Source organism: Sturnira hondurensis, unplaced genomic scaffold (assembly GCF_014824575.4).
Source record: "Sturnira hondurensis isolate 20B ecotype Veracruz unplaced genomic scaffold, ASM1482457v3 Scaffold0005198, whole genome shotgun sequence".
NCBI lineage: Eukaryota > Metazoa > Chordata > Mammalia > Chiroptera > Phyllostomidae > Sturnira > Sturnira hondurensis.
This window is the reverse complement of record NW_028077829.1, coordinates 214,898-236,413: the sequence shown is the minus strand read 5'-3', so window position 1 is coordinate 236,413 and position 21,516 is coordinate 214,898. Positions and strand designations below refer to the sequence as shown.

The window sequence follows — 21,516 nt, the reverse complement described above, 5'->3', positions numbered from 1 at the left end:
GCCCCATCCCCAACCTGACTGGTTAGGACAATGCTCCTCTCAAATTTCCTGGGTGGCAGGCTGGTGGGCTGGCGACCACAGAAATCGAAACTGAACATGGCCCCCTGTCTTTGCCACCCTCCCTGCACTCCTAGGCAGACTGGTCTCTGCCACCCAGCCCTGCCTAGCTGGTGGGGGAGGGAGCCAGCTCTTCCAAGGACCGCACAGCTGGCCCAATGCTCCATTGGATGCTGGGCTCCCTATGAGTCTTCCATGGCACTTGCTGAAGATGGAAGCCTCTACACCCCTAAGGAGGCAGCAGCGGCAGCTCTGAGGTATTATGGTGTGGCCTAGGGCAGCTGGCCCTGCTGCTGCTGCTTTTGTCTTTACTCACAGGTGCTGGGCTCCCGGTGAGTCCTCTGTGGCAGACGCCCCTGTTGCTGGGCAAAGGCGGAAGCCTTCCGGCCAGGACCGCTGTGGCAGCCGGGGCTCTGAGATCTTTGAGCTCCAGCCAATGGCTGCTGTGCCGCCGCAGCTGCCACAGATCCCACTGCCCTTGACTTTACTCAGGGTTGCTGGGCTCCTGATGACTTCTCCGTGGCAGATGCCCCTGTTGCTGGGCACAGATGGAAGGAAGCCTCTGGGCTCCGACCGCTGCGGCAGCCGCAGCTCCGGGGCCATTATTCGCCAGCCGAGGGCTGCTGCAGTCCTGGCTGCCTCCGTCCTTACTCACGTCCCTGAGACCCCACGGACCTGTAGCTGTCTGGTTCATCACTGTCTCTGGTCTCTTATTTTCATAAATGCTGGGGAATTGTTGGTTGGGGAATTGATTGCTCTGGTCTTCAGTAAATCTGCGAGGATTTTCTCCCAGGGGTGCAAGAACTGGAGTTTCTCCGTCCCTCTCTGCTGCCATTTTCCATATGTTTCTGGTTGCATTTTAAAAAATTAAACTAATTTTTAATTTTCTTTTTAGTAGTTAATGTTATCAATGTGTATAAGTGTATTTGGCATGTAAAGCCTTTTCCCAGTATATAACAGATATGCCTGAAAATGAAGCAACCACAAATGTAGAGCCACTCTCCACCCTACTTGAAGATTCAACAGGCAAAATTTATATAATTTATTATATAATCTTTTACATGTTTGCATACAATTATTCAAAGATTTATGTATAATATTAAATTATTTTTCATCAGGTTTTTAAAATTTTTAATTGTTCAAGTACAGTTTTCTGCCTTTTACTCCCACCCTAGGCCACCCCCTCAGCCCTCCCCACATCCCTCCCATTTCCTCTCTTGTTTCTGTCCATGTGTCCTTTATAGTTATTCCTTCAAAACCTTCCCCTTTTCCCCAGGTCACTGTCAGCCTGTTCCATATTTCAGTGTCTTTATTCATTTTCTATGGCAAAAAATAAACATAGAGGCGATCATTTAGATTCTAAAACCAAGATTAAATAAAAGCAATTTTCCAGAATAAATGTTTTATTGCCTTTATTGTACAATGGAGATATAATGGACTCTAAACATTTCTACTGAGGTGATCCTGTCCTTAATTTTGTGACTAGATCAGTGTTTTTTCTGTTGCTACATACACATTCTTAGTAAATTTGGAAAACCTATCAATATTCTGCTCTTAGCATCATATCATGCCCCATGGCTATGTGACCCACAGACGTTTTAGTTTTTAACAGAGGGATAACATGGGATTAAAAATAAAGCACAAATTGTGACTTTTTATCTATTTTACAATAAAATCCAAAAGTTTAAAACTGTTTTAAATATGTTTAGCTGGTATTCATATACTGGTAGTGTCCTTAAAATATTATATAAATTATGGCATGACATATCTTGGAAAAATGCATTGTAGCCATTGTTTTTCAATGTCAATCTTTAGCACTCTTTTTGAATTTGAGCTTCTTTTTAAATGATAGAAACAAAATGTGTTAGGGAGATTTATGAAGACGTATATTGGTGAAGCCCTTGGTACCTATTTTGGGGCAAGTTTGGAGAAACTGCATTTTCTGAGGTAGTACTAATGATGCTACCACATTGTTATACATAGAGTCTCATGTGCCTATGGACTTTGTTATTACTTTTTGTCAAAATGGCACTGGCAGTGATGGCTTGCTTGTAGTGGTCTTTGAATTTAGGGAGATGGGACAGCACTTTGGGGACTCTGGTCCATATATTAGCATTTAAATTGGTAGCCATCCACATATAGGTAATAGCCATTATTTGGATATTAACTTGGTTCTGTAATATACCCAATATGGTAGTGTGCTGATAAATGTTTACTGATGCTTGGGGAAAAAAACAATCCTGGTTTTTAGTGTTTGCTAATTGATTTCTATAGTGTAACTACTACAAGGACAGCTGATGTCAAATTACCAGTTTGACTTCACTGAACACAAAGTAGGGATGAGATATGCATAATCAGTTCTTACAAGCTAGTACATGCTCGTTGTAGTGTGTTGGACCAATTACTCTTTGGCTATAGTAAAAAATTCTGCACTGGTCACCTATCCACATACATAATATTGAGATAATGTTTTTGAAGCTTGTTAATGTGTATAGGACCTGCTTCCAAATCATTCTCAAACAAAATATTTGGTCTTAAGTTTGGGGAACAAAATTAGAGTTATTGTGAAAATAGGAAGAGAAAGAAGTTTTGATATTCAAATTCCAATAATCAAAATAGGAAGATAATCAGCTTGAAAGTCAGTGTTTGTTAAGAAAAAAAAAACTATTTTTTGAGTTCCTTATTTTCTGTCTTTAAGATTAAAAACTTTTTCTATGTGTCATGGTAGGACAAAGGAGATCATGACATAAAGAAAATGGGAAACTCAAAACGCATTCCCTTCTAATCTGGTAGAATTGTAGGAGAAAGGGGGACAATAAAATCTGAAAAAATAATCATTAAGGTCTTTGCCCAACACCTTCAATGCTATATCTGGGAGTAGAGAGGATGTGATTCATAAATATCTTAATAATTTGAAAGAAACACCATAGTCAGATAAGTTTAGCCACATGTTTTCCTCAGAGAATTGTTCTGCAGACTAACATCACCCCAATCTGAAGGGAGGTTGCAACAGAAAAATAATTGTTGTATAATGTGGTTAGGAAGTATGGTTCCCATATGATGTAGAAGGCGTGTAGAACTTCTCAATTTTTTTCTCTAGACTATAAAATAAATAAGGATACTTCCTAGAGATTTTTATGTCCTTCAAGAGAAGGACATAAAAATAGGGGTGAAGTGGTTCTAAAACTGAGTACTTCAGAGCATATCTGCTGAGCCAGAGTGCCAACCCTAACTCAAGAGCCTAAGTAATATGTATAAACAGAGATGTAGACAAGTTACTAAGGTAGAAGTGGTCACTGGGAACTGAAATGTGAGGCTACAGGTCACAAGAGAGATTTTTAATTGGGTGACAGCAAGGTGCTATATTGTCAGGGAAACAAGGAACATGGTTGAGGGTAAACAAACCTTACCTGGTCTTTGCAGTTCCCAAGTCATGTAAAGTTCTCTTCCCCATATATCTAAAATTAATCTTGGAAAGAAACATGCAGTGGAAGAATAAACTTAAATGCCAGTCTAAGCCATTCAAGTAGAAACTGTATTACTTAAAGAGATACTTTTATACTGTTTAATAGGGAGATAATAAGGTGGTATTGCTGGTGGTGGTGACCTGTGTGTATGTGTGTCTGTAGGGAGTTGCTCATTAGGAAAGTCAAAAAATTTATATATGGAGAAGCTACATTTTTTTTTTGCCTACCTGGGCACGGCAATTTTGTGATTTCATCCAGATGTAATTGATTTTTGGGGGGTATTAGGGAAATAGACTATAATCTTTCTGAATGTGGACCAGAAGAAACCCATGAAGATCCTGTTTTCTACATGTTTACTTCTCCAAAGAAAAGGCAAGAGTGAAAGCTGAACTAAGGTCATGAAGACTGGAATTATGAGGAGCCAAAGGCTTGCAGGACCCAATGTTTCAGGAAATATAAAAAGATTTTTATCTTTAAAATTTGCTTTGGGATTTGGTGAGTGCTATGTAAGAAGCCTTATGATAAAATGCTCTAAGGATATAATCAAACCTATCATGTTCTCATCACCAAGTCATTTGCCAAAGGAAGATAGGATTTTAAAATAAAATTTCTGCCTTCTGAATCAGCTTATCTGATCCTCTAGCTTCTTGAGTTTATTTTTCATTATCTCTCTCTTGTTCTTTTATTTCACCTCCCTCAACTCAGTGGGTCAGTTCCCTTTACCCACTAAGCCCAGTGAGTGGTGACTGTTACTTATATTATGTGATATATATCATATTGAGATCTACTAGTAGACAGGCACTGGTATCACAACATTAAAAAATAAAAAGGAGTTCTTGCTGAGAAATAGTAATAGACTGGCTAAAGTGCCAAAGTAGCTGAGATCAGAGCAACAGGATTGGAGGCAAAGAAAAGAGAAAAAGATAGCAAGGCAAAGAGAAATTCTAGGTTTACTAAGACCACAAATGCCCAAGAGGGAACTTGGTATAGCTACTATGAGAAAGCAGCAAGAATTTAAATGTCCATTCACCAACTTTGGTGCTGCTCTGCATGTGCTCACATCCTGGTATCACCCCAGATGTTTGTTTGTTTTTTTTTTCTGGATTTTAAAACATTTTTCTGGTCCCGTGCCAGAGGTACTAAACCAACTTCTTTTCTTTAATCTGCTGCCCACATCCCTTGCTGCAACACATAAATCCCAACAGCCTCTCTAACACTTCTTTTTTTTCTTTTCCCCAAATCCCATGCTCCATACTCCCACCCCAAATCCTCGCTTTTACCCAAAGCTCAGGTCATTAGTTTTAGCTTTGCTGGGTAGGTATAATCCTGAGAATAAGGTATACACAGCAACTTCCAGTCTTTTTATCATCAGGCAATCTAAATCATTCATATGGTCATCAAAAAGGTGATCTACTCTAATTTTTCTCAGTAATTATGAGAGAGTTCAGAGTTAGATTATATATCAATGCAACATTAGAAAAAGATTAATAAATATTGACTGTCTATGTGCTAAGGGTAAAATAATAGGCTACTTCTCTTGAGGAAACAGAACAAAAACTGAAGCCCCTACTTTCTCAGAGTGGTCAGTTTAATTAGACACACAGATATGCAAACAGATATTTTCAGCACAATGTAGTAATTACAATGATGGAGTAAACTACAGAGCATTTGGAGAAGGAGCTTAAAAAATGCAAAGGTTTTCATTTAACCTAAACTTGTTCAGAAGGTCAGAGAAAACTTCCTGAAGAAAGTGATGCTTCAGCTGAGTTTTAAATAATGAGTTGGTGGGTTTCTACTACAGGGTCTTTGTACATTTTGTTCTGCCTGGAAAACTTTTCCCACTGAGTCTTTGAGGAACTGGTCTCTTCTCAACCTTGATGTTTTAGTTTACAAGTTACATTTCTACAGGGGCTTTCTCTGATTACCTTTCCTAAATAAGATCCTTTTACTTTACTCTCTTTCATAGAATTTGTGAGTTTACTTGTTTGATATTATCTCCCCAACTCTAATATAGGCTTCATGAGAACATAAATCTTGTCTGCCCTCTTCACCATTATAAAACAAGTGCTTGTGGCATAAATATAAGTACTAATAAGTGCTTGCTACTAAGTGCATAAAGTATGACTGAATCACACTGTTCAACCCAACATGTGGTCATGGATATGGCAGCTGGAACAGGCAGAAGCCAAGTTATAAGGGATGCTATATTAGGTTAAAGAATTTATACTGAGTATAAGGATTTACTAAGTGCTTTTAAGCTGGTGAGTGATATGAAAAGAATCACACTTAAGAAAAAGAATTTTAACATCAGAAGGGGCATATAATAAAGGCTGGGACTACAGGAAAAGGGTGGAGTTAATCTATTTCTCTAGGCTAGGTGCTGAGTCTCCCTTAGGAAACTGCCTTAAAGAAATTGAGTAATCTCTTTCTTTCCGTGTTGTCACTCCTTAATGCAAACTGATTTTGTAGTAGTAAACTGAATGTAGTTCAATTTTGTTTAAACAATTATTAAAACAGATTATATGCATTTCTGAATTTTTTTCCAGTTCTACATTTAGAAATATGACAAATATTAATGCATTGTATACACATAAACATATCATAATAAAATAATATCAAGTTCTTGTCAAGATGAAGGTATAGGAACAAATGCTTCCCTTCCTTGCATACCAAAATAAAGATAGCAACCAATTTAAAAACAATAAATAACCAGCCCTGGCTGGTATAGCTCAGTGGATTGTGCGTGGGCCTGCAAACCACACAATAAATAACCAGAACTGTAAGAAAACAAACTGTGTGGAACTCCAACGACCAAGGAGTTAAAGAAACACTCATCCGGATGAGTAGAAGGGGCAGAGACTGGCAGCCAGGAAGAGAGGTCCCACGGTAAGGTGGTGGACCTCCAGGGTGCTAGGCAAGGCTGGCTGATGGGGAAACTAAAGACTCAAAATCTATAGCTGTAAAATACTGTGGACGTTCTGAAGGTGTGAGAAACTCCCAGTCTCACAGGAGAGTTCCTTGGCAAGTAAGAATAGAGAGGAGCAAGCAAGTGGTATTATTTCATTCCTTACCCTTCCCTCACAGACAGCACCACAATGCAACAAGGAGGGTTGCCCCATCCTGGTGAATACCCAAGGCTAAGCTAGCTTACAACAAAACAGGTGTAACAAAACAAAGAAATATGGCCCGAATGAAAGAACAGATCAAAACTCCAGAAAAGAAGATAAGCAACAACCTAAGAGATAGACAACCTATATGAGGCAGAGTTTGAAACAAGGTTAATCAGGATGCTCACAGAACTGATTGAGCTGGGTTGCAAAATGAAGGAAGAAATAAAGGCCACCCAAAGTGAAATAAAGCAAAGTATACAGGGAACCAACAGTGAAAGGAAGGAAACCATGACTCAAATCAACGATTTGGAACAAAAGGAACAAGGAAACATCCGACTAGAACAGAATGAAGAAACAAGAATTCAAAAAAATGAGTAGAGGCTTAGGAACCTCTAGGACAACTTTAAGCATGCCAACATCTGAATAATATGGATGCCAGAAGCAGAAGGCAAAGAGCAAGAAATTGAAAATTTATTTGAACAAATAATGAAGGAAAACTTCCCCAATATGGCAAATGAAATAGACTTCCATGAAGTCCAGGAAGCTCAGTGAGTCCCAAAGAATATGGGCCCAAGGAAGCACACACTAATGCACATCATAATTAAGTTACCCAAGATTAAGGATAAGGAGAGAATCTTAAAAGCAACAAGAGAAAAGACGAGACTTACCTACAAAGGAGTGCCCATAAGACTATCATCTGATTTCTCAAAAGAAACCTTACAGGCAAGAGGGGGCTGGAAAGAAGTATGTGAAGTCATGAAAGTCAAGGACCTACATCCAAGATGACCCTATCCAGCAAAGCTACCATTTAGAATAGAAGGGCAGATAAAGTGCTCCCCAGATAAGGTCAAGTTAAAGGAGTTCAACATTACCAAGCCATTATTATATAAAATGTTAAAGGGGCTCACTTAGAAAATAGAAGAATGCCAAAAAGTATGAACAGTCAAATGACAACAAACTCATAACTATCGACAACTGAACCTAAACAACGAGAACGAAAACTAAGCAAGCTAGAACAGGAACAGAATTACAGAAATGGAGATCACATGGAGGGTTATCAGTGGGGAGGGAATGGGGATAATGGGCAGGGGATGGTACAAGTAATAAGAAGCATAATTGGTAGGCATAAAATAGACAAGGGGGAGTTTAAGCATAGTATAGGGAATAGAGAAGCCAAAACCTTATATGTACAATCCATGGACATGAACTAAAGTGGGGGCAATGCTAGAGGGTGTAGGGGTGCAGGGTGGAGGAGGATGAAGGGGAGACAAAATTGGGACAACTGCAATAGCATAAGCAATAAAATATACTTTAAAAGAAACATAAAAAGTTAATAAAATATTATCTCCATAAAAGAAAATTGATTTATCCCTCTGTCTTTCCCTCTTCCTTCCTTCCTTCCTTCCTTCCTCCCTTCCTTCCTTCTTTTCTTTCTAAAAACAACAGTGAAAATGAAAAGATTATTAGAGACCATACAGTCAAGTGTTCTTTATGAGAAATAACTTTTTTCATGTGCTATGAATATATTTATTTTATTTTTGTTCTATTATAGTTGTCCCAATTTTTCCTCAATGTGAGTCTCTTCTGACCCCTCCTCCTTACCCCCTGCTCCCATAGTCAATCCCCACCTTGTTGTCCATATCCATGGGTTCTTCAACTAGACCCTTCCCCTTCTTTCTCTGCTTATCCTCCTCCCCCTAGAAATATTTTTGTAGTATCCACATTAAAAAATGAAAATAAGCCCTGGCTGGTGTAGCTCAGTGGATTGAATGCGGGCCTGTGAACCACACGATCGCGATTCAATTCCCAGTCAGGGCACATGCCTGTGTTGCAGGCCAGTTCCTGGTTCCTGGCAGGGGACGAATGAGAGAGGCAACCATACATTGATATTTCTCTCTCTCTCTCTCTCTCCTTCCCTTCCCCTCTAAGATAAATAAATAAAATCTTAAAAAAATGAAAATAGATACACTTAATTTTAATAATCCTTCCAAAATTTTGTAATTTCAGCATGAAATCAATATAAAATGATTGAAGTATTTTGTAATTTTGTGTGTGTGCATGTTTATTTATGTGTTCAGAACTTGGTGTTTGTCGTAGAGTTAAGTTCATTGGAATTTGGGCCAAGATAATTTCAAATTATCAATAGCCACACATGGCCTAGAATTGCTATATTGGGAATCACAGATATTGCTAAGCCCTGATTGCATAGATTGAGAAATGAGGAGACATCGGACTCCAAATGGGTAATGAAAGTGCAAGGATACACAACCAGTTTTTTTTTTTTTTTTTTTTTTTTTTTTTGTCTGTAAACCCAAGCATTAGCACCACAAACTTGCAGGAGCATTTTGTATGGCTTTTGATTTTGGCCTATTGTGAGGTGTCCCTTCACATTCCTAGCTGACTTTTCCTTTGAACCACTATTTCCAGTGTGATCTCTGACCCTGGACACCAGGTCTTCATCCTGGACAGCTTGTCTAAAGCAGAGCCATCTGTCTGGCAGGTGTTTATGTTAATGCAGAAACTCCCAGAAATTCAGTTCTTCTCACCAATGCAGTAAAGAATTAGAGATCAGCAAATCTACTAGTGTGTAAGCAGGGTTTATTGGTGATCCATTCACATGGAAGAGCGTGGGTCTAGGTAAGGTAGGGTTAGGAGCTAAAAGGCATAGGTTCAGGGTGAAGCAGGCTAAGGGTCGTGAAGGTAAGGGTGGCCAAAGGGCAGTGTGGCAAGTGCAAGGGTGGTAAGGGCTGGGGTGGCCAGGGTGTGTGTGGCCTGAGGCCAGCTGGCCTGAGGTCAGGAGGCCTGGGCAACTATCCAGAGAGCAGAAAGCACCAAGCCCACCAAGCCCTCTGTTCTGAGGACTTACATAGTTGTGGGGGTGGACAGGTGAGGGGGGATAATTTACATATTGATTGACAGGTAAAGGTGGTGCTAGCTTTCCAGGAGAGGGAAGTGAATAGCCAAAGGTATTAATGTGCTTCTTCCTTTAGGCACTATGGACCTCTTTCAGCCTTTTAGACCTTGGGATAAAAGCACAGTTTCAGTCTTTCTTCTCAGATAATGGAAAAGATACATAGAATTTCAAGGACTGCTGAGTCCGTGGATGGGATATGCATCCCTTCTCCTCCTCACCTTGGTTTGCTATCTATTCCAGTTACTTCTTCAGGTGGCTGCATATCAGCCAGGAAAAGAATTTCTTTTGTACTGTTACTCAAGATTTGTAGAAACAATGATTTGCTGAAAAGAATATGCTCTAGGGTACTGACAGGACTGTCTATCCAAGGCTTTGGTTTAGCAAACAGGAAGTGTCAATTGCAAACAGTTGAGCTACTACTCTAGGATTTAAGATCATTCCACAGCATTTAGGCAAAGATGTTTTTGAATAATAGCTCATTGAGTGTATATACACAGCCATTCCCACATACACCCGCACACAATTTATTTTCTTTACAGGCATGGAGAATGTATTGCAATGAAGGTAATTCTTGCCTTTAAACTACTGTTTGGGCTTCTTTCCTATGGTCATTACTCAGCCTCTCCAAGGTTTCCACCTAGGTGGATGAAAGTATCTATCAGTTAAAGCAACAAAAAATGAAGAAATAAGAATAATGCAATAGGGAGGGAAGATGGTGATGGAGTAGGAGGGAGCAGATTACATTTCCCCATACACATGGGAGAAAATCCTGGCCAATCTATGGAGGAACAGCGCAAATAGCCAACAGTTCCCCAGCATATATGAAAATAAGAGACCAGAAATTGTAATGGACACTGAAAAACCAGATGGTAAGGAAACAGCTGCAGGACAGTATGGACTCAGGGACCAGAGCAAACACAAGAGCAGCAGCTGCCTCAGCAAGCACCCAGCTCCTGGCACCCAGTGCATCTACCACAGACTCTTTGGGAGCCCTGGTCCTGCTGAAGGGTCCTTGGGAGAGAGCTGGGTCATCAGCTCCCTTCCTCCATGGCCAAGTGAGGTTGGGCAACACCGGGGAGAGACCGGCTTGCTTGAGTTTATAGAGAGAGTGATAAGGACAAAGGGCCATTATCAACCAGGGACTCTGGTCGCCAGCTCTGAAGAACTGAGAGGCATAGTGTTGGGCTCTGACTCAGATAGTCACCAGTCTGGCTGGGGGATTAGGCTGTGCTGAGAGGCAGGCTTTCTTAAGGAGAAATTTTTTGGAAAGGAAACTGAAGGATTCTCTGGCAAACAGCCACTTGGTCTGCTCCCCACCCAGCCTGGCAGTAATCCAGAGATTGGGCAGAAGCACTTGAGTTCCCCCACAGAACTGGGAAGGTACTTGCCAGATTTCGAGGGACCCAGGCAGCCTGGTTGGTGCGCTCGCCCACACCCTAGTCCACAGCGAGGACCCCTGTGGAAAGTGCTCTGAAGAGGACCTAGATCCCCTTCTTGGGACACTGGGGAGAGGCTCCAGGTTAGCTCTTGGAAGAGTGCTGGGAGAAAGACCACATGAATTTCCCCTCAGCCTGGTGCAGTCAGGAAAACCGGTTTGGCCAGTTTCAAACCAACAAGAGATTTTTATTTTTATTTTTAAGTAATCTTTTATCTTTTTAATTTTATTATTGTTCTATCTTTCAATACATTTCCTTTCTTTTCTTTCCTGTTTTATTCCTTCTTCCTTTCTTTCCAAACTTACTTCTTTTTCCTCCATTCTACTGCCTTTTTTTTCTTTTACCCACAAGTGACAAAAACAACTTGGAACTGCAAAAAGACCAGAGTTAGACTGAAAGAGGGGGCATCCCAATAGTAGAGACAGAGAGACAAATTTCACTTTTCTATAGCAGAGCAGTCACAAGTTGCTGCATATTTTTATTATTATAATTTTTTCATTATTCTCACTTCTTTTATATTTTAATAGTATCTTGTATTTCACCTCTTTCTGTGTAGGCTTCCTTGCCTTGGCTGGTATATATTTTATCATTTGACAGGTTTCCCTTGTTCTTTCCTCCACAGTGTATTGATAATTTTCTATACTTCATGCCACTTGTTTTCCTTTAGCACGCTACCCAAAGTTCTATACCCCCTATTCATGTTATCCAGATCACATAGAGTCTTTCATATGACTGTTGCTCTAATATTCTTGTAAATAATAGCTGTTCTACACAACTGTAAATACTTCACAACACATATGCCAGATCTTAGCCCACTTCACAGTTTCCTGAACTCCATTACTGTAGTGATTAACTCAATTCCCTCACACACTAGACCTATTTAGTATACTTTACTCTCACCATACCTCGGAATCTGACCACCCGCAACCTCACTGCTTTCTAGACCCAACTCACAAGCCTTCCCTCCCTAACAAGAGACTTATTTTTTGTCCATACTTTCTTAAAAGTGGTAAGTAGGGTTGTAGATTACAATTAACACTATACTGGCCTAAAGATCTTCTATCTCTTCTCTACTGGCTGTGACTGTAAATATCATAAAATACTCTTCTGCTGTCATAAACCATTTTGCCTCACCCTCCAAAAGATCACACATGCACAAAGAAAGGAGTAAGTGGAAGTGGAGAACACCAGGATAACAAAAGGAGACTGTAGCACTGAATTTGACAGGTATTCTACCAGAAAAGTATATACTATAAACCCAAGGAGTCAGAACAGGAAAATCTAAGAAGCTGAGGCTAACAAGAAGAGTCTCACAAACAATGGGAAGACAAAGAAACAATCCCCACATGAAAAGAAAGAAAGAAGCCTCAGAAAGAATGTTAGATGAAATAAAGGCAAGTCAACTATCAGATACTGAATTCAAAGCACTGGATATCAGGAATTTCAAAGAGCTCACAGTGAACTGCCAGAAACTACAGGACAGCTACAATGAACTCACTGCAAACTACATCAACATGAAAAAGGAAATAGAAACTATCAGGAAAGGCCAAGAGGAAATGAAAAATACAATTTTGGAACTGAAGAACACAGTAGCAGGACTCAAAAGCAGGATCGATGAGGCAGAAGATTCAAACAGCGAGTTGAAGGACAAACTAGAAAAAAACTTGGAGAAAGAGCAAGAAAAGGAAAAGAGACTCAAAATGAATGAAGAAGGATTAAATGAAATGCAAGACAATATGAAACATAATAATATCCGAATAATAGGGATACCAGAAGGAGAAAAAGAAAAGATAAAAAACTTATTTGGAAAAGTAATGATGGAAAACTTCCCTAATTTTATGAGAGAAAAAGTCACACAAATCCAGGAATCACAGAGAGTCCCATTCCAGAGGAACCCAAAGAGGCCCACCTCAAGACACATCATCATTAAAATGGCAGAATTCCAAGATATAGAGAGAATCTTAAAGGCAGCAAGGGATAAAAAGGAAGTAACATACAAGGGAGCCCCAATAAGGTTAGCTGCTGATTTCTCAATGGAAACACTCCAAGCAAGAAGAGAATGGCAAGAAATATTCCAGGTAATGAGAACCACAGGCCTGCAACCAAGGCTACCTTACCAAGCAAGTCTCCCAATCAAGATAGAAGGCCAAATAAAGAGCTTCCAAGACAAAAGAAGTCTAAAAGAATATGCCTCCACCAAATCAGCTCTGTAAGAAATGCTAAGAGGACTGGTTTAAAGAAAGGAAAAAAATAAGAAAGACAGAGAATCACACAGGTAAAAAAATGGCAATGAATAAGTACCTATCAATAATAACCTTAAATGTAAATGGATTAAATGCTCCAATCAAAAGACATGGAATAGCTGAATGGATAAGAAAGCATGACCCACACATATGCTGCCTACAAGAGACCTACATCAGGACAAAAGATCTACACAGTCTAAAAGTGAAGAGCTGGAAACAAATTTTCCAAGCAAACGGAAAGGGGAAAAAAGCTGGGGTAGCAATGCTCATATCACACAAAATAGACTTCAAAAAAAAGGGCCATAAAGAGAGATGCAGAAGGTCAATGCATAATATTCAAGGGAAGAATTCACCAAGAAGACATTAACATCATAAATATATATGCACCTAACATAGGAGGACCCAAATATATAGAGAAAATCTTAGAGGACTTCCAGAAAGATATTGACAGCAACACAATTATAGTCGGGGATTTTAACACCCGACTGTCAAAAATGGACAGATCTTCCAAGCAAAATATCAACAAAGATGTTGTGGCATTGAATAATGCCCTAGATGAAATGGACTTAACTGATATATATAGAGCCCTTCATCCCAAAGAAGCTAAATACACATTCTTTTCAAATGCACATGGAACATTTTCAAAGATAGACCGCATGATAGGACACAAAAAAGCCTCAGTAAACCCAAGAAAATTGAAATGATACCAAACATTTTCTCCTAGCACAAGGGACTAAAACTGAAAACCAGCCCCAAAGAAAAAGACACAAAACACGCAAAATTATTAAGATTGAATGGCATGCTATTAAACAATGAATGGGTCAAAGATGAAATTAGGGATGAAATCAAAAAGTCCCTGGAAACAAATGAAAATGGACTCACAACAACCCAAAACTTGTGGGACACAGTGAAGGCAGTCCTCAGAGGGAAGTTCATAGCAATACAGGCCTACCTAAAAGATATAGAAACATTTCGAACAAACAACCTAACCCTACACCTACAAGAACTAAAGGAACAACAACAAAGAAAACCCAGAGGAAGTAGAAGGAAGGAAATAAATAAGACCCGAGCAAAAATAAATAACATAGAGACTAAAAGCACAATTCTACAAATCAATGAATCCAGAAGCTGTTTTTTTGAAAAGATAAACAAAATTGACAAGCCATTAAGTAGGCTCATCAAGAAAAAAAGAGAAAGGGCCCAAATAAACAGAATCAGAAGTGATAGAGGAGAGATTACAACTGACACCACAGAAATAGAAGGGATTGTAAGAAATTACTATGAACTATATGCCAAGAAATTTGAAACCCCAGGTGAAACTGACAAATTTCTAGAAAAATATAATCTTCCAAAGCTCAATGAAGAAGAAGCAGAAAGCGTGAACAGACCAGTAACAGCAGATGAAATTGAACCAGTAATCAAAAAACCCCCATCACACAAAAGCCCTGAACCAGATGGTTGCACAGGAGAATTTTACAAAGAATTTCAGGAAGAGCTAACCCCTATTCTTCACAGATTATTCCCCAAAAATGAAAATGATGGAAGACTCCCAAACTCTTTTTATGAAGCCAGCATCATCCTAATTCCAAAACCAGATAGAGACACAACAAAGAAAGAAAACTTTAGGCCAATATTACTGATGAATATAGATGCTAAAATCCTCAACAAAATATTGGCGAATGGCATCCAACAATACATTAAAGAGGTCATACACCATGACCAAGTGGGTTTCATCCCAGGGTTACAAGGATGTTTCAATATTCGCAAATTAGTAAATGTAACACATCATATAAACAAAAGCAAAGACAAAAACGTGACCATATCAATAGATGCAGAAAAAACTTTTGATAAGGTACAACACCCATTTATGATAAAAACACTCAGCAAAGTGGGAATAGAGGAAGCATTCTTTAATATAATAAAGGCCATATATGAGAGACCTACAGCCAACATCACACTCAATGTGCAAAAACTAAAAGCTTTTCTACTAAGATCAGGAACAAGACAAGGTCATCACTTTCACCACTTCTATTCAATATAGTATTGGAAGTTTTAGCCACAGTGATCAGACAATAAAAGGAAATAAAAGGTATCCAATTTGGAAAGGAGGAAAAAAAACTGTCATTGTTTGTAGACAACATGACAGTATAGACAGAAAATATTATAGATTATGCCTAAAAACTTCTGGACCTAATAAATTGAATTTGGCAAAACAGCGGGATACAAAGTCAATCTCCAGAAATCAAAGGCATTGTTGTATACCAAGAATGAAACTGCAGAAGCAGTAAACCATAAAAAAATCCCATTCCATATAGCAAAAAGAAAACTAAAATACCTGGGAATAAACCTAAACAAGGAGGTAAAAGACCTGTATGCAGAAAACTACACAACACTGAAGAAAGAAATTGAGGAAGACACAAACAAATGGAAACATATACCGTGTTATATTGGAAGAATTCACATAATCAAAATGTCCATACTACCCAAAGCAATTTACAAATTCAAAGCAATACCTATTAAAGTACCAATGGCATATTTCACGGACATAGAATAAACACTTAAAAAATTTATGTGGAACCATAAACAACCCCAAATAGCAGCTGAAATTTTGATAAACAAGAACAAAGTAGGAGGGATCACAATACCTGATACCAAACTGTATCACAGGGCCACTGTAATCAAAACAGCCTGGTACTGGCATAAAAACAGGCACATAGACCAATGGAACAGAACAGAGACCTCAGAAATAAACCGAAGTGTCTACACAATTAATATTCAACAAAGGGGGCAGTAACATAAAATGAAGTAAAAACAGCCTCTTCAACAAATGCTGTTGGGAGAGTTTGACAGCTATGTGAAAAAAAAAATGAAACTCGGCCACCAACTTACCCCATACACCAGAACAAATTGAAGGTGGATAAAACGCTTAAATATAAGCCGTGACAACATTAAAGTCATAGAGGAGTGTTTGGGCAGGAAAATCTCAGATATTTCACACAGCAACATTTTTACTGATATGTCCCCTAGAGCAAGGGATATAAAGGAAAGAATAAACAAATGGGATCTCATCAAAATAAAAAGCTTCTGCATGGCTAAAGAAAACAGCATTAAAATAAAAAGAGAACAAACTGTATGGGAAAACATTTGCCAATGATACCTCAGGCAAAGGTTTAACCTCCAAAATATATAGAGAACTTACATGACTACACTCTAAGAAGACGAACAGCCCGATTAAAAACTGGGAAAAAGACTTGAACAGACATTTCTCCAAGGAGGACATACAAAGGATCCAGAGATACATGAAAAGATGCTCAATATCGCTACCTGTCAGAGAGATGCAAATTAAAACCACAATGAGATAACACTTTACAGTATCATAAACGAAGCAACAAACAACAAGTGTTGGAGAGGTTGTGGAGAAAAGGGGACCCTAATCAATTGTTGGTGGGATTGCATACTGGTACAACAACTGTGGAAAACAGTATGAAATTTTGTCAGAAAACTAAAAATGAACCTGCCTTTTGACTCAGCAATTCCACTGCTAGGATTATATCTTAAGAACCCTAAAACACCAATCCAAAAGAACCTATGCACTCCAATGTTCATAGCGGCACAATTTACAATAGCCAAGAGTTGGAAGCAACCTAGGTGCCCATCAGTAAATGAATGGATCAAAAAAACTATGGTACATATACACAATGGAATTCTATGCAGCAGAAAGAAAGAAGGATCTCCTACCCTTTGCAACAGCATGGATGGAACTGGAAAGCATTATGCTGTGTGAAATAAGCCAGTCAGTGAAAGACACATACCATGTGTTCTCACCTTTAACATGAACCTGAACAACAAAACAAACAAGCAAGCAAGATATAACCAAAGACACTGAAATAGAGATCAGGCTCACAGGGACTAAAAGGGAGAGGGGAGGGAATTTCAGGGGAAAGGGGGAAGGATTCACAGGAACAAGTATAAAGGACACATGGACAAAATCTAAGGGGAGTGCAAATGGGAAGGAGGTGGGGAGGCCTGGGGGGGTGCACTGGGATGGGAGTAAAAGACAGAAAACTGTACTTGAGCAATAATTAAATTAAATTTAAATAAATAAATAAATAAATAAATAAAGAGTAATGCATGCATTACTACCTAATTTCTCAACCTTTTAAAATATCGTAGTATGTGTAGATATCATTTTAACAATTACCTAGGAAACTGGATAAGGCTGGCCTCTACAATGGGGAGGGGCATTGCTGAGAAAAACAAAATACCAGATATACCTACAACCCTTTTAGGATTAAATGATGTTCTATTTCTGTCACTCTCATTTCAAATCTGTACTTCAAATACACACTAATATTTGATTAATTGATTAATTGATTAATCCATGAAATTGCTCAGCAAATATCTACTTAATGTCTATAAGTCACTGCTGTAAGCCTGAGGGACACAACATTGAGAAAGTCAGAAAAGGCATCAGTTCACATCTATCTTAGATTCTAACCACTAACTGTGGAAATATGAAACTGGGAAAAAAATGCAGTTTGTGCTGCCTGTCACATACCGAACCCAATAAGCAGAGACAGGGATTGAATATTTATGGGTGTTTTACTCAGATGGCTGGCAATCTGAGCTGGTTCATATCCTAACAGATATCTTACATTTTCTCTCAAGCCAGCCTTTTTATAACAGGAACAGGAATATATAAGGTATGCTGAGTGGTTTTGAAATTCAGGGAAAATGAGATAAAAGAAAACTACAGCATTCTTGTCCTGGGCTGTTAGCTCTTCCCCCAGGTATGTCAGTTGTCTGTCTCTCCATGAAGCACAATGGCCTGGATATTTCCACTTGTTCTGCAGGTGGTGGCCTTTAGCTGTGCCACATGGGGCCAGCTGTCTCTCCTAGGAGTGGTGGGCCTTATCTGCAGTTCCTGAAACAATAGCTTTCACATACACATTACCTACTAGGCTTATAACTATTTAAAGTAAATTTTTCCAACTCTTGAGTCCCCTATCAAAGGTAATTAGACAAATTAAATAAAATAAATTAAAATATTAATACATACTGTGAAGCTTATAAAAGTTAATGGAATAGACAGTAACTGGAGTTTGAACAGGAACAAAAAACATTGCAGAAATGAGATAGTCTTCTCTAAGTAGAAAAATTGAGCTGATACCTGAAAATTATGCAGGATCCAGTGCCACAAAGACTTGGAAGAAGAATGTGGCTTGGGAAGAAGAAACAGCAGACAATAAAATGGTGGTTTTAATGAGGGCATTCAGAAAAGAAAAATTAATGAGAAGCACCCAGATTGTAAAATCTGAGCTGTTCTTACCCACAACATGTTTGATACCAAATGTGTGGTGTGTTTTTTTCACATCAACCAATTCTCCAACTTTCATCACTCCCCAGGTTAAGGGATCAGTTCCACAAGACCACAAGACTATTCCCTGCCACTTGCTCTTCAGCCTCAGGAAAGTGCTGTACTCACTGTTACTGATTTATTATATGGGATACAAGCCAGAAAGCCATTTTATAAGGAAAAAGGCTCAGAGCTTCCATGCTCTCTCTGTCACCTTATCAGCACCTTGATGTGTTCACCAATGCAGAAGCTCCCAAACCCAATCATTTAGTGGTTATTAGAGATTCAATTATATAGATGTCATTGATTAAATCATTGGCCATTGGTGATTGACTCAATCTCCAGTCCCTCTCTCCTTGGAAATCAGGAGATGGGCTGAAAATTTCAATCCTCTTATCATGCCTTTATCTTTCTGACAACCAGTCCTCATACAGAAGCAGTCATCCCATCAGCATACAAAAGACACTTTGATCACTCATGAAATTACAAAGGTCTTAGGAGCTCTGTGTTAGAAACTGGAGACAAAGGCCAAGTATTTATTTTCATTATATCATAGAGTGAATATAGTTAAACCATCTCTATTTGAGTATGACATGGTATTACAAGTAGAAAATACTTAGAATGCCCAGAAAGCATCTATAACTAATGAACATGCCTACCAAAGTTACAGGATACAAATCAATGTGTAAAAAACAATAGCCCAGGTGCAATTCCATCCTGTGTATCTGTTCTGTGGAACAGAAGTCATGTTATCTCTGTCTGCCTTCTCTCCCACCTAAGTGGGTGCCACCACACCATAGGAGATTCTATGGACATGGATATGAGCCTTCTGAGGACCCAGAACTCTTTTTGGTTGTGAACTCAAAGCTGAAAAGGAGTACACTTTAATGTAGATAGTGATGAAAATGAGCAAAAATTACCTTTACAAAAGGTCAGTTTAGGGGCTGGTGCAAAGTATGACTCACACATTGTTAAAGCAGGGGCAACTAATTATGAAGGCAGGCCAATTAAAGTAACACTGACAACTTTAAAACTGTCCTACAGCCAATGTTTTCCCTTGGTGGCTTTGAAATAACACCACCTGTGGTCTTACAGTTGAAGTGTAGTTCAGGGCCTGAGCATATAAGTGGACAGTACTTAGTAGCTGTGGAGGAAGATGCAGAGTCAGAAGATGAAGAGGAGGAGGACATGAAACTCCTAAGTATGTCTGGGAAGCATTCTGTCCTGGAAGTGGTAACAAGTTCCCACAGATAAAAGTAAAACTTGCTGCCCATGAAGATGATGAAGATGGTGATGATGATTTTGAGGATGAGGAAGTTGAAGAAAAGGCTCCAGTAAAATCTACATGAGACACTCCAGCCAAAAATGTACAGAAATCAAACCAGAATGGAAAAGACTCAAAACCATCAATGCCAAGATCAAAAGGTCAAGAATCCTTCAAAAAGCAGGAAAAAATTCCTAAAACACCTAAAGGACCTAGTTCTGTAGAAGACATTAAAGCAAAAATACAAGCAAATATAGAAAAAGGTGGTTCACTTCCCAAAGTGGAAGCCAAGTTCATCAATTATGTGAAGAATTGCTTTCGGATGACTGACCAGAAGGCTATTCAAGATTTCTGGCAAGTGAGGAAGTCTCTTTAAGAAAATAGTTTAATCAGTTTGTTAAAATTTTCCATCCTATTTTATTTCTGTAACAGTTGATATCTGGCTGTCCTTTTTATAATGCAGAGTGAGAACTTTTCCTACTGTGTCTCATAAATGTTTTCCAGGTTCCATTGCCAAGAATGTGTTGTCAAAATGCCTGTTTAGTTTTTAAATATGGAAATCCACCCTTTGCTTGGTTTTAAGTATGTAAGGAATGTTATGATAGAACATACTAGTAGTGGTGGTCAGATAGATTAAAATAATGGGGAGACAGATATATACATGTGAAATAAATTCAGTATTTTAATAAAGTAAAAAAAAGGTATTTCTATAACCAGAAATGAACAATCCAAAAATAAAATTAATAAGTTAGTCCAACTTACAAAAATGTCCAAAAGAATAAAATACTTAGTAATAAATTTTTAAAGGTTCAAAACTACTACTCTAAAAGTCACAAAATATTGTTGAAAAATTAAAGAATACATAAATAAATGAAAATTTATCTCATGTACATGGATCAGAAGGCAGTATTGTTAATACAAAAATACTCACCAAATATATCTATTGATTCAATGTAATCCTAATCAACATTTCAGCTGGGTTTGTTTTTGCAGATATTGACAAACTTATCTTAAAACTCATATGCAAATTCATGGGACCCAGAGTAGCCAAATAATCCTAAAAAAGAAGCACAAATTTGGATTACTTGGTCTGTCCTCTTTCAAAACTTACTACCGAGCTACACTTTCAACATAGTATGGTACTGGCATAAGATTAAACATATCAGTTAATGGAATAAAATTTAGCGTCCATAAATAAACTGATATATCTATGGTCAATTGGATTTAGATAATAACGTCAAAGCTATGGGGAAAAATCATGCTTTCAACAAATAGTTGAAACAATGAAATAGACTATTGGATATCTACAAGCAAACAGTGTCAGTCTTATGTAGAACAGAATAATCTGGACTGAATGTACATCTACTCCCAAACCTAGTCATACGTCTTATGTGGAAACTGAAAAGAAACTAGGAAAAAATGCTAACAAGCATAGTATAGTCAGATTGAATTAATGAATATGAGCTCTCCAATAAAATGCTTTTAAAAATTTATTTATTTATTTACTTTTCAAGTACAGATTTCTACTACTCCCATCCCATCCCACCCCCATGCTCCCCCCTCCCATTTTCACCCTTCTTAGTTGTTGTCCATGTATCCTTTACATTTGTTCCTCTAAATCCCTCCCCTATTTCCCCTAAAATTCCCTCCCCTCTCCCATCTGGTCACT

At 38.5% G+C, this 21,516-nt stretch overlaps 1 pseudogene; it reads left to right on the top strand.

Annotated features, from left to right (window-relative positions):
• The first annotated feature begins 252 nt into the window (after window positions 1-252).
• LOC118987175 (nucleophosmin-like) lies at window positions 253-20,223 on the top strand (annotated as a pseudogene).
• Window positions 20,224-21,516: the final 1,293 nt, after the last annotated feature.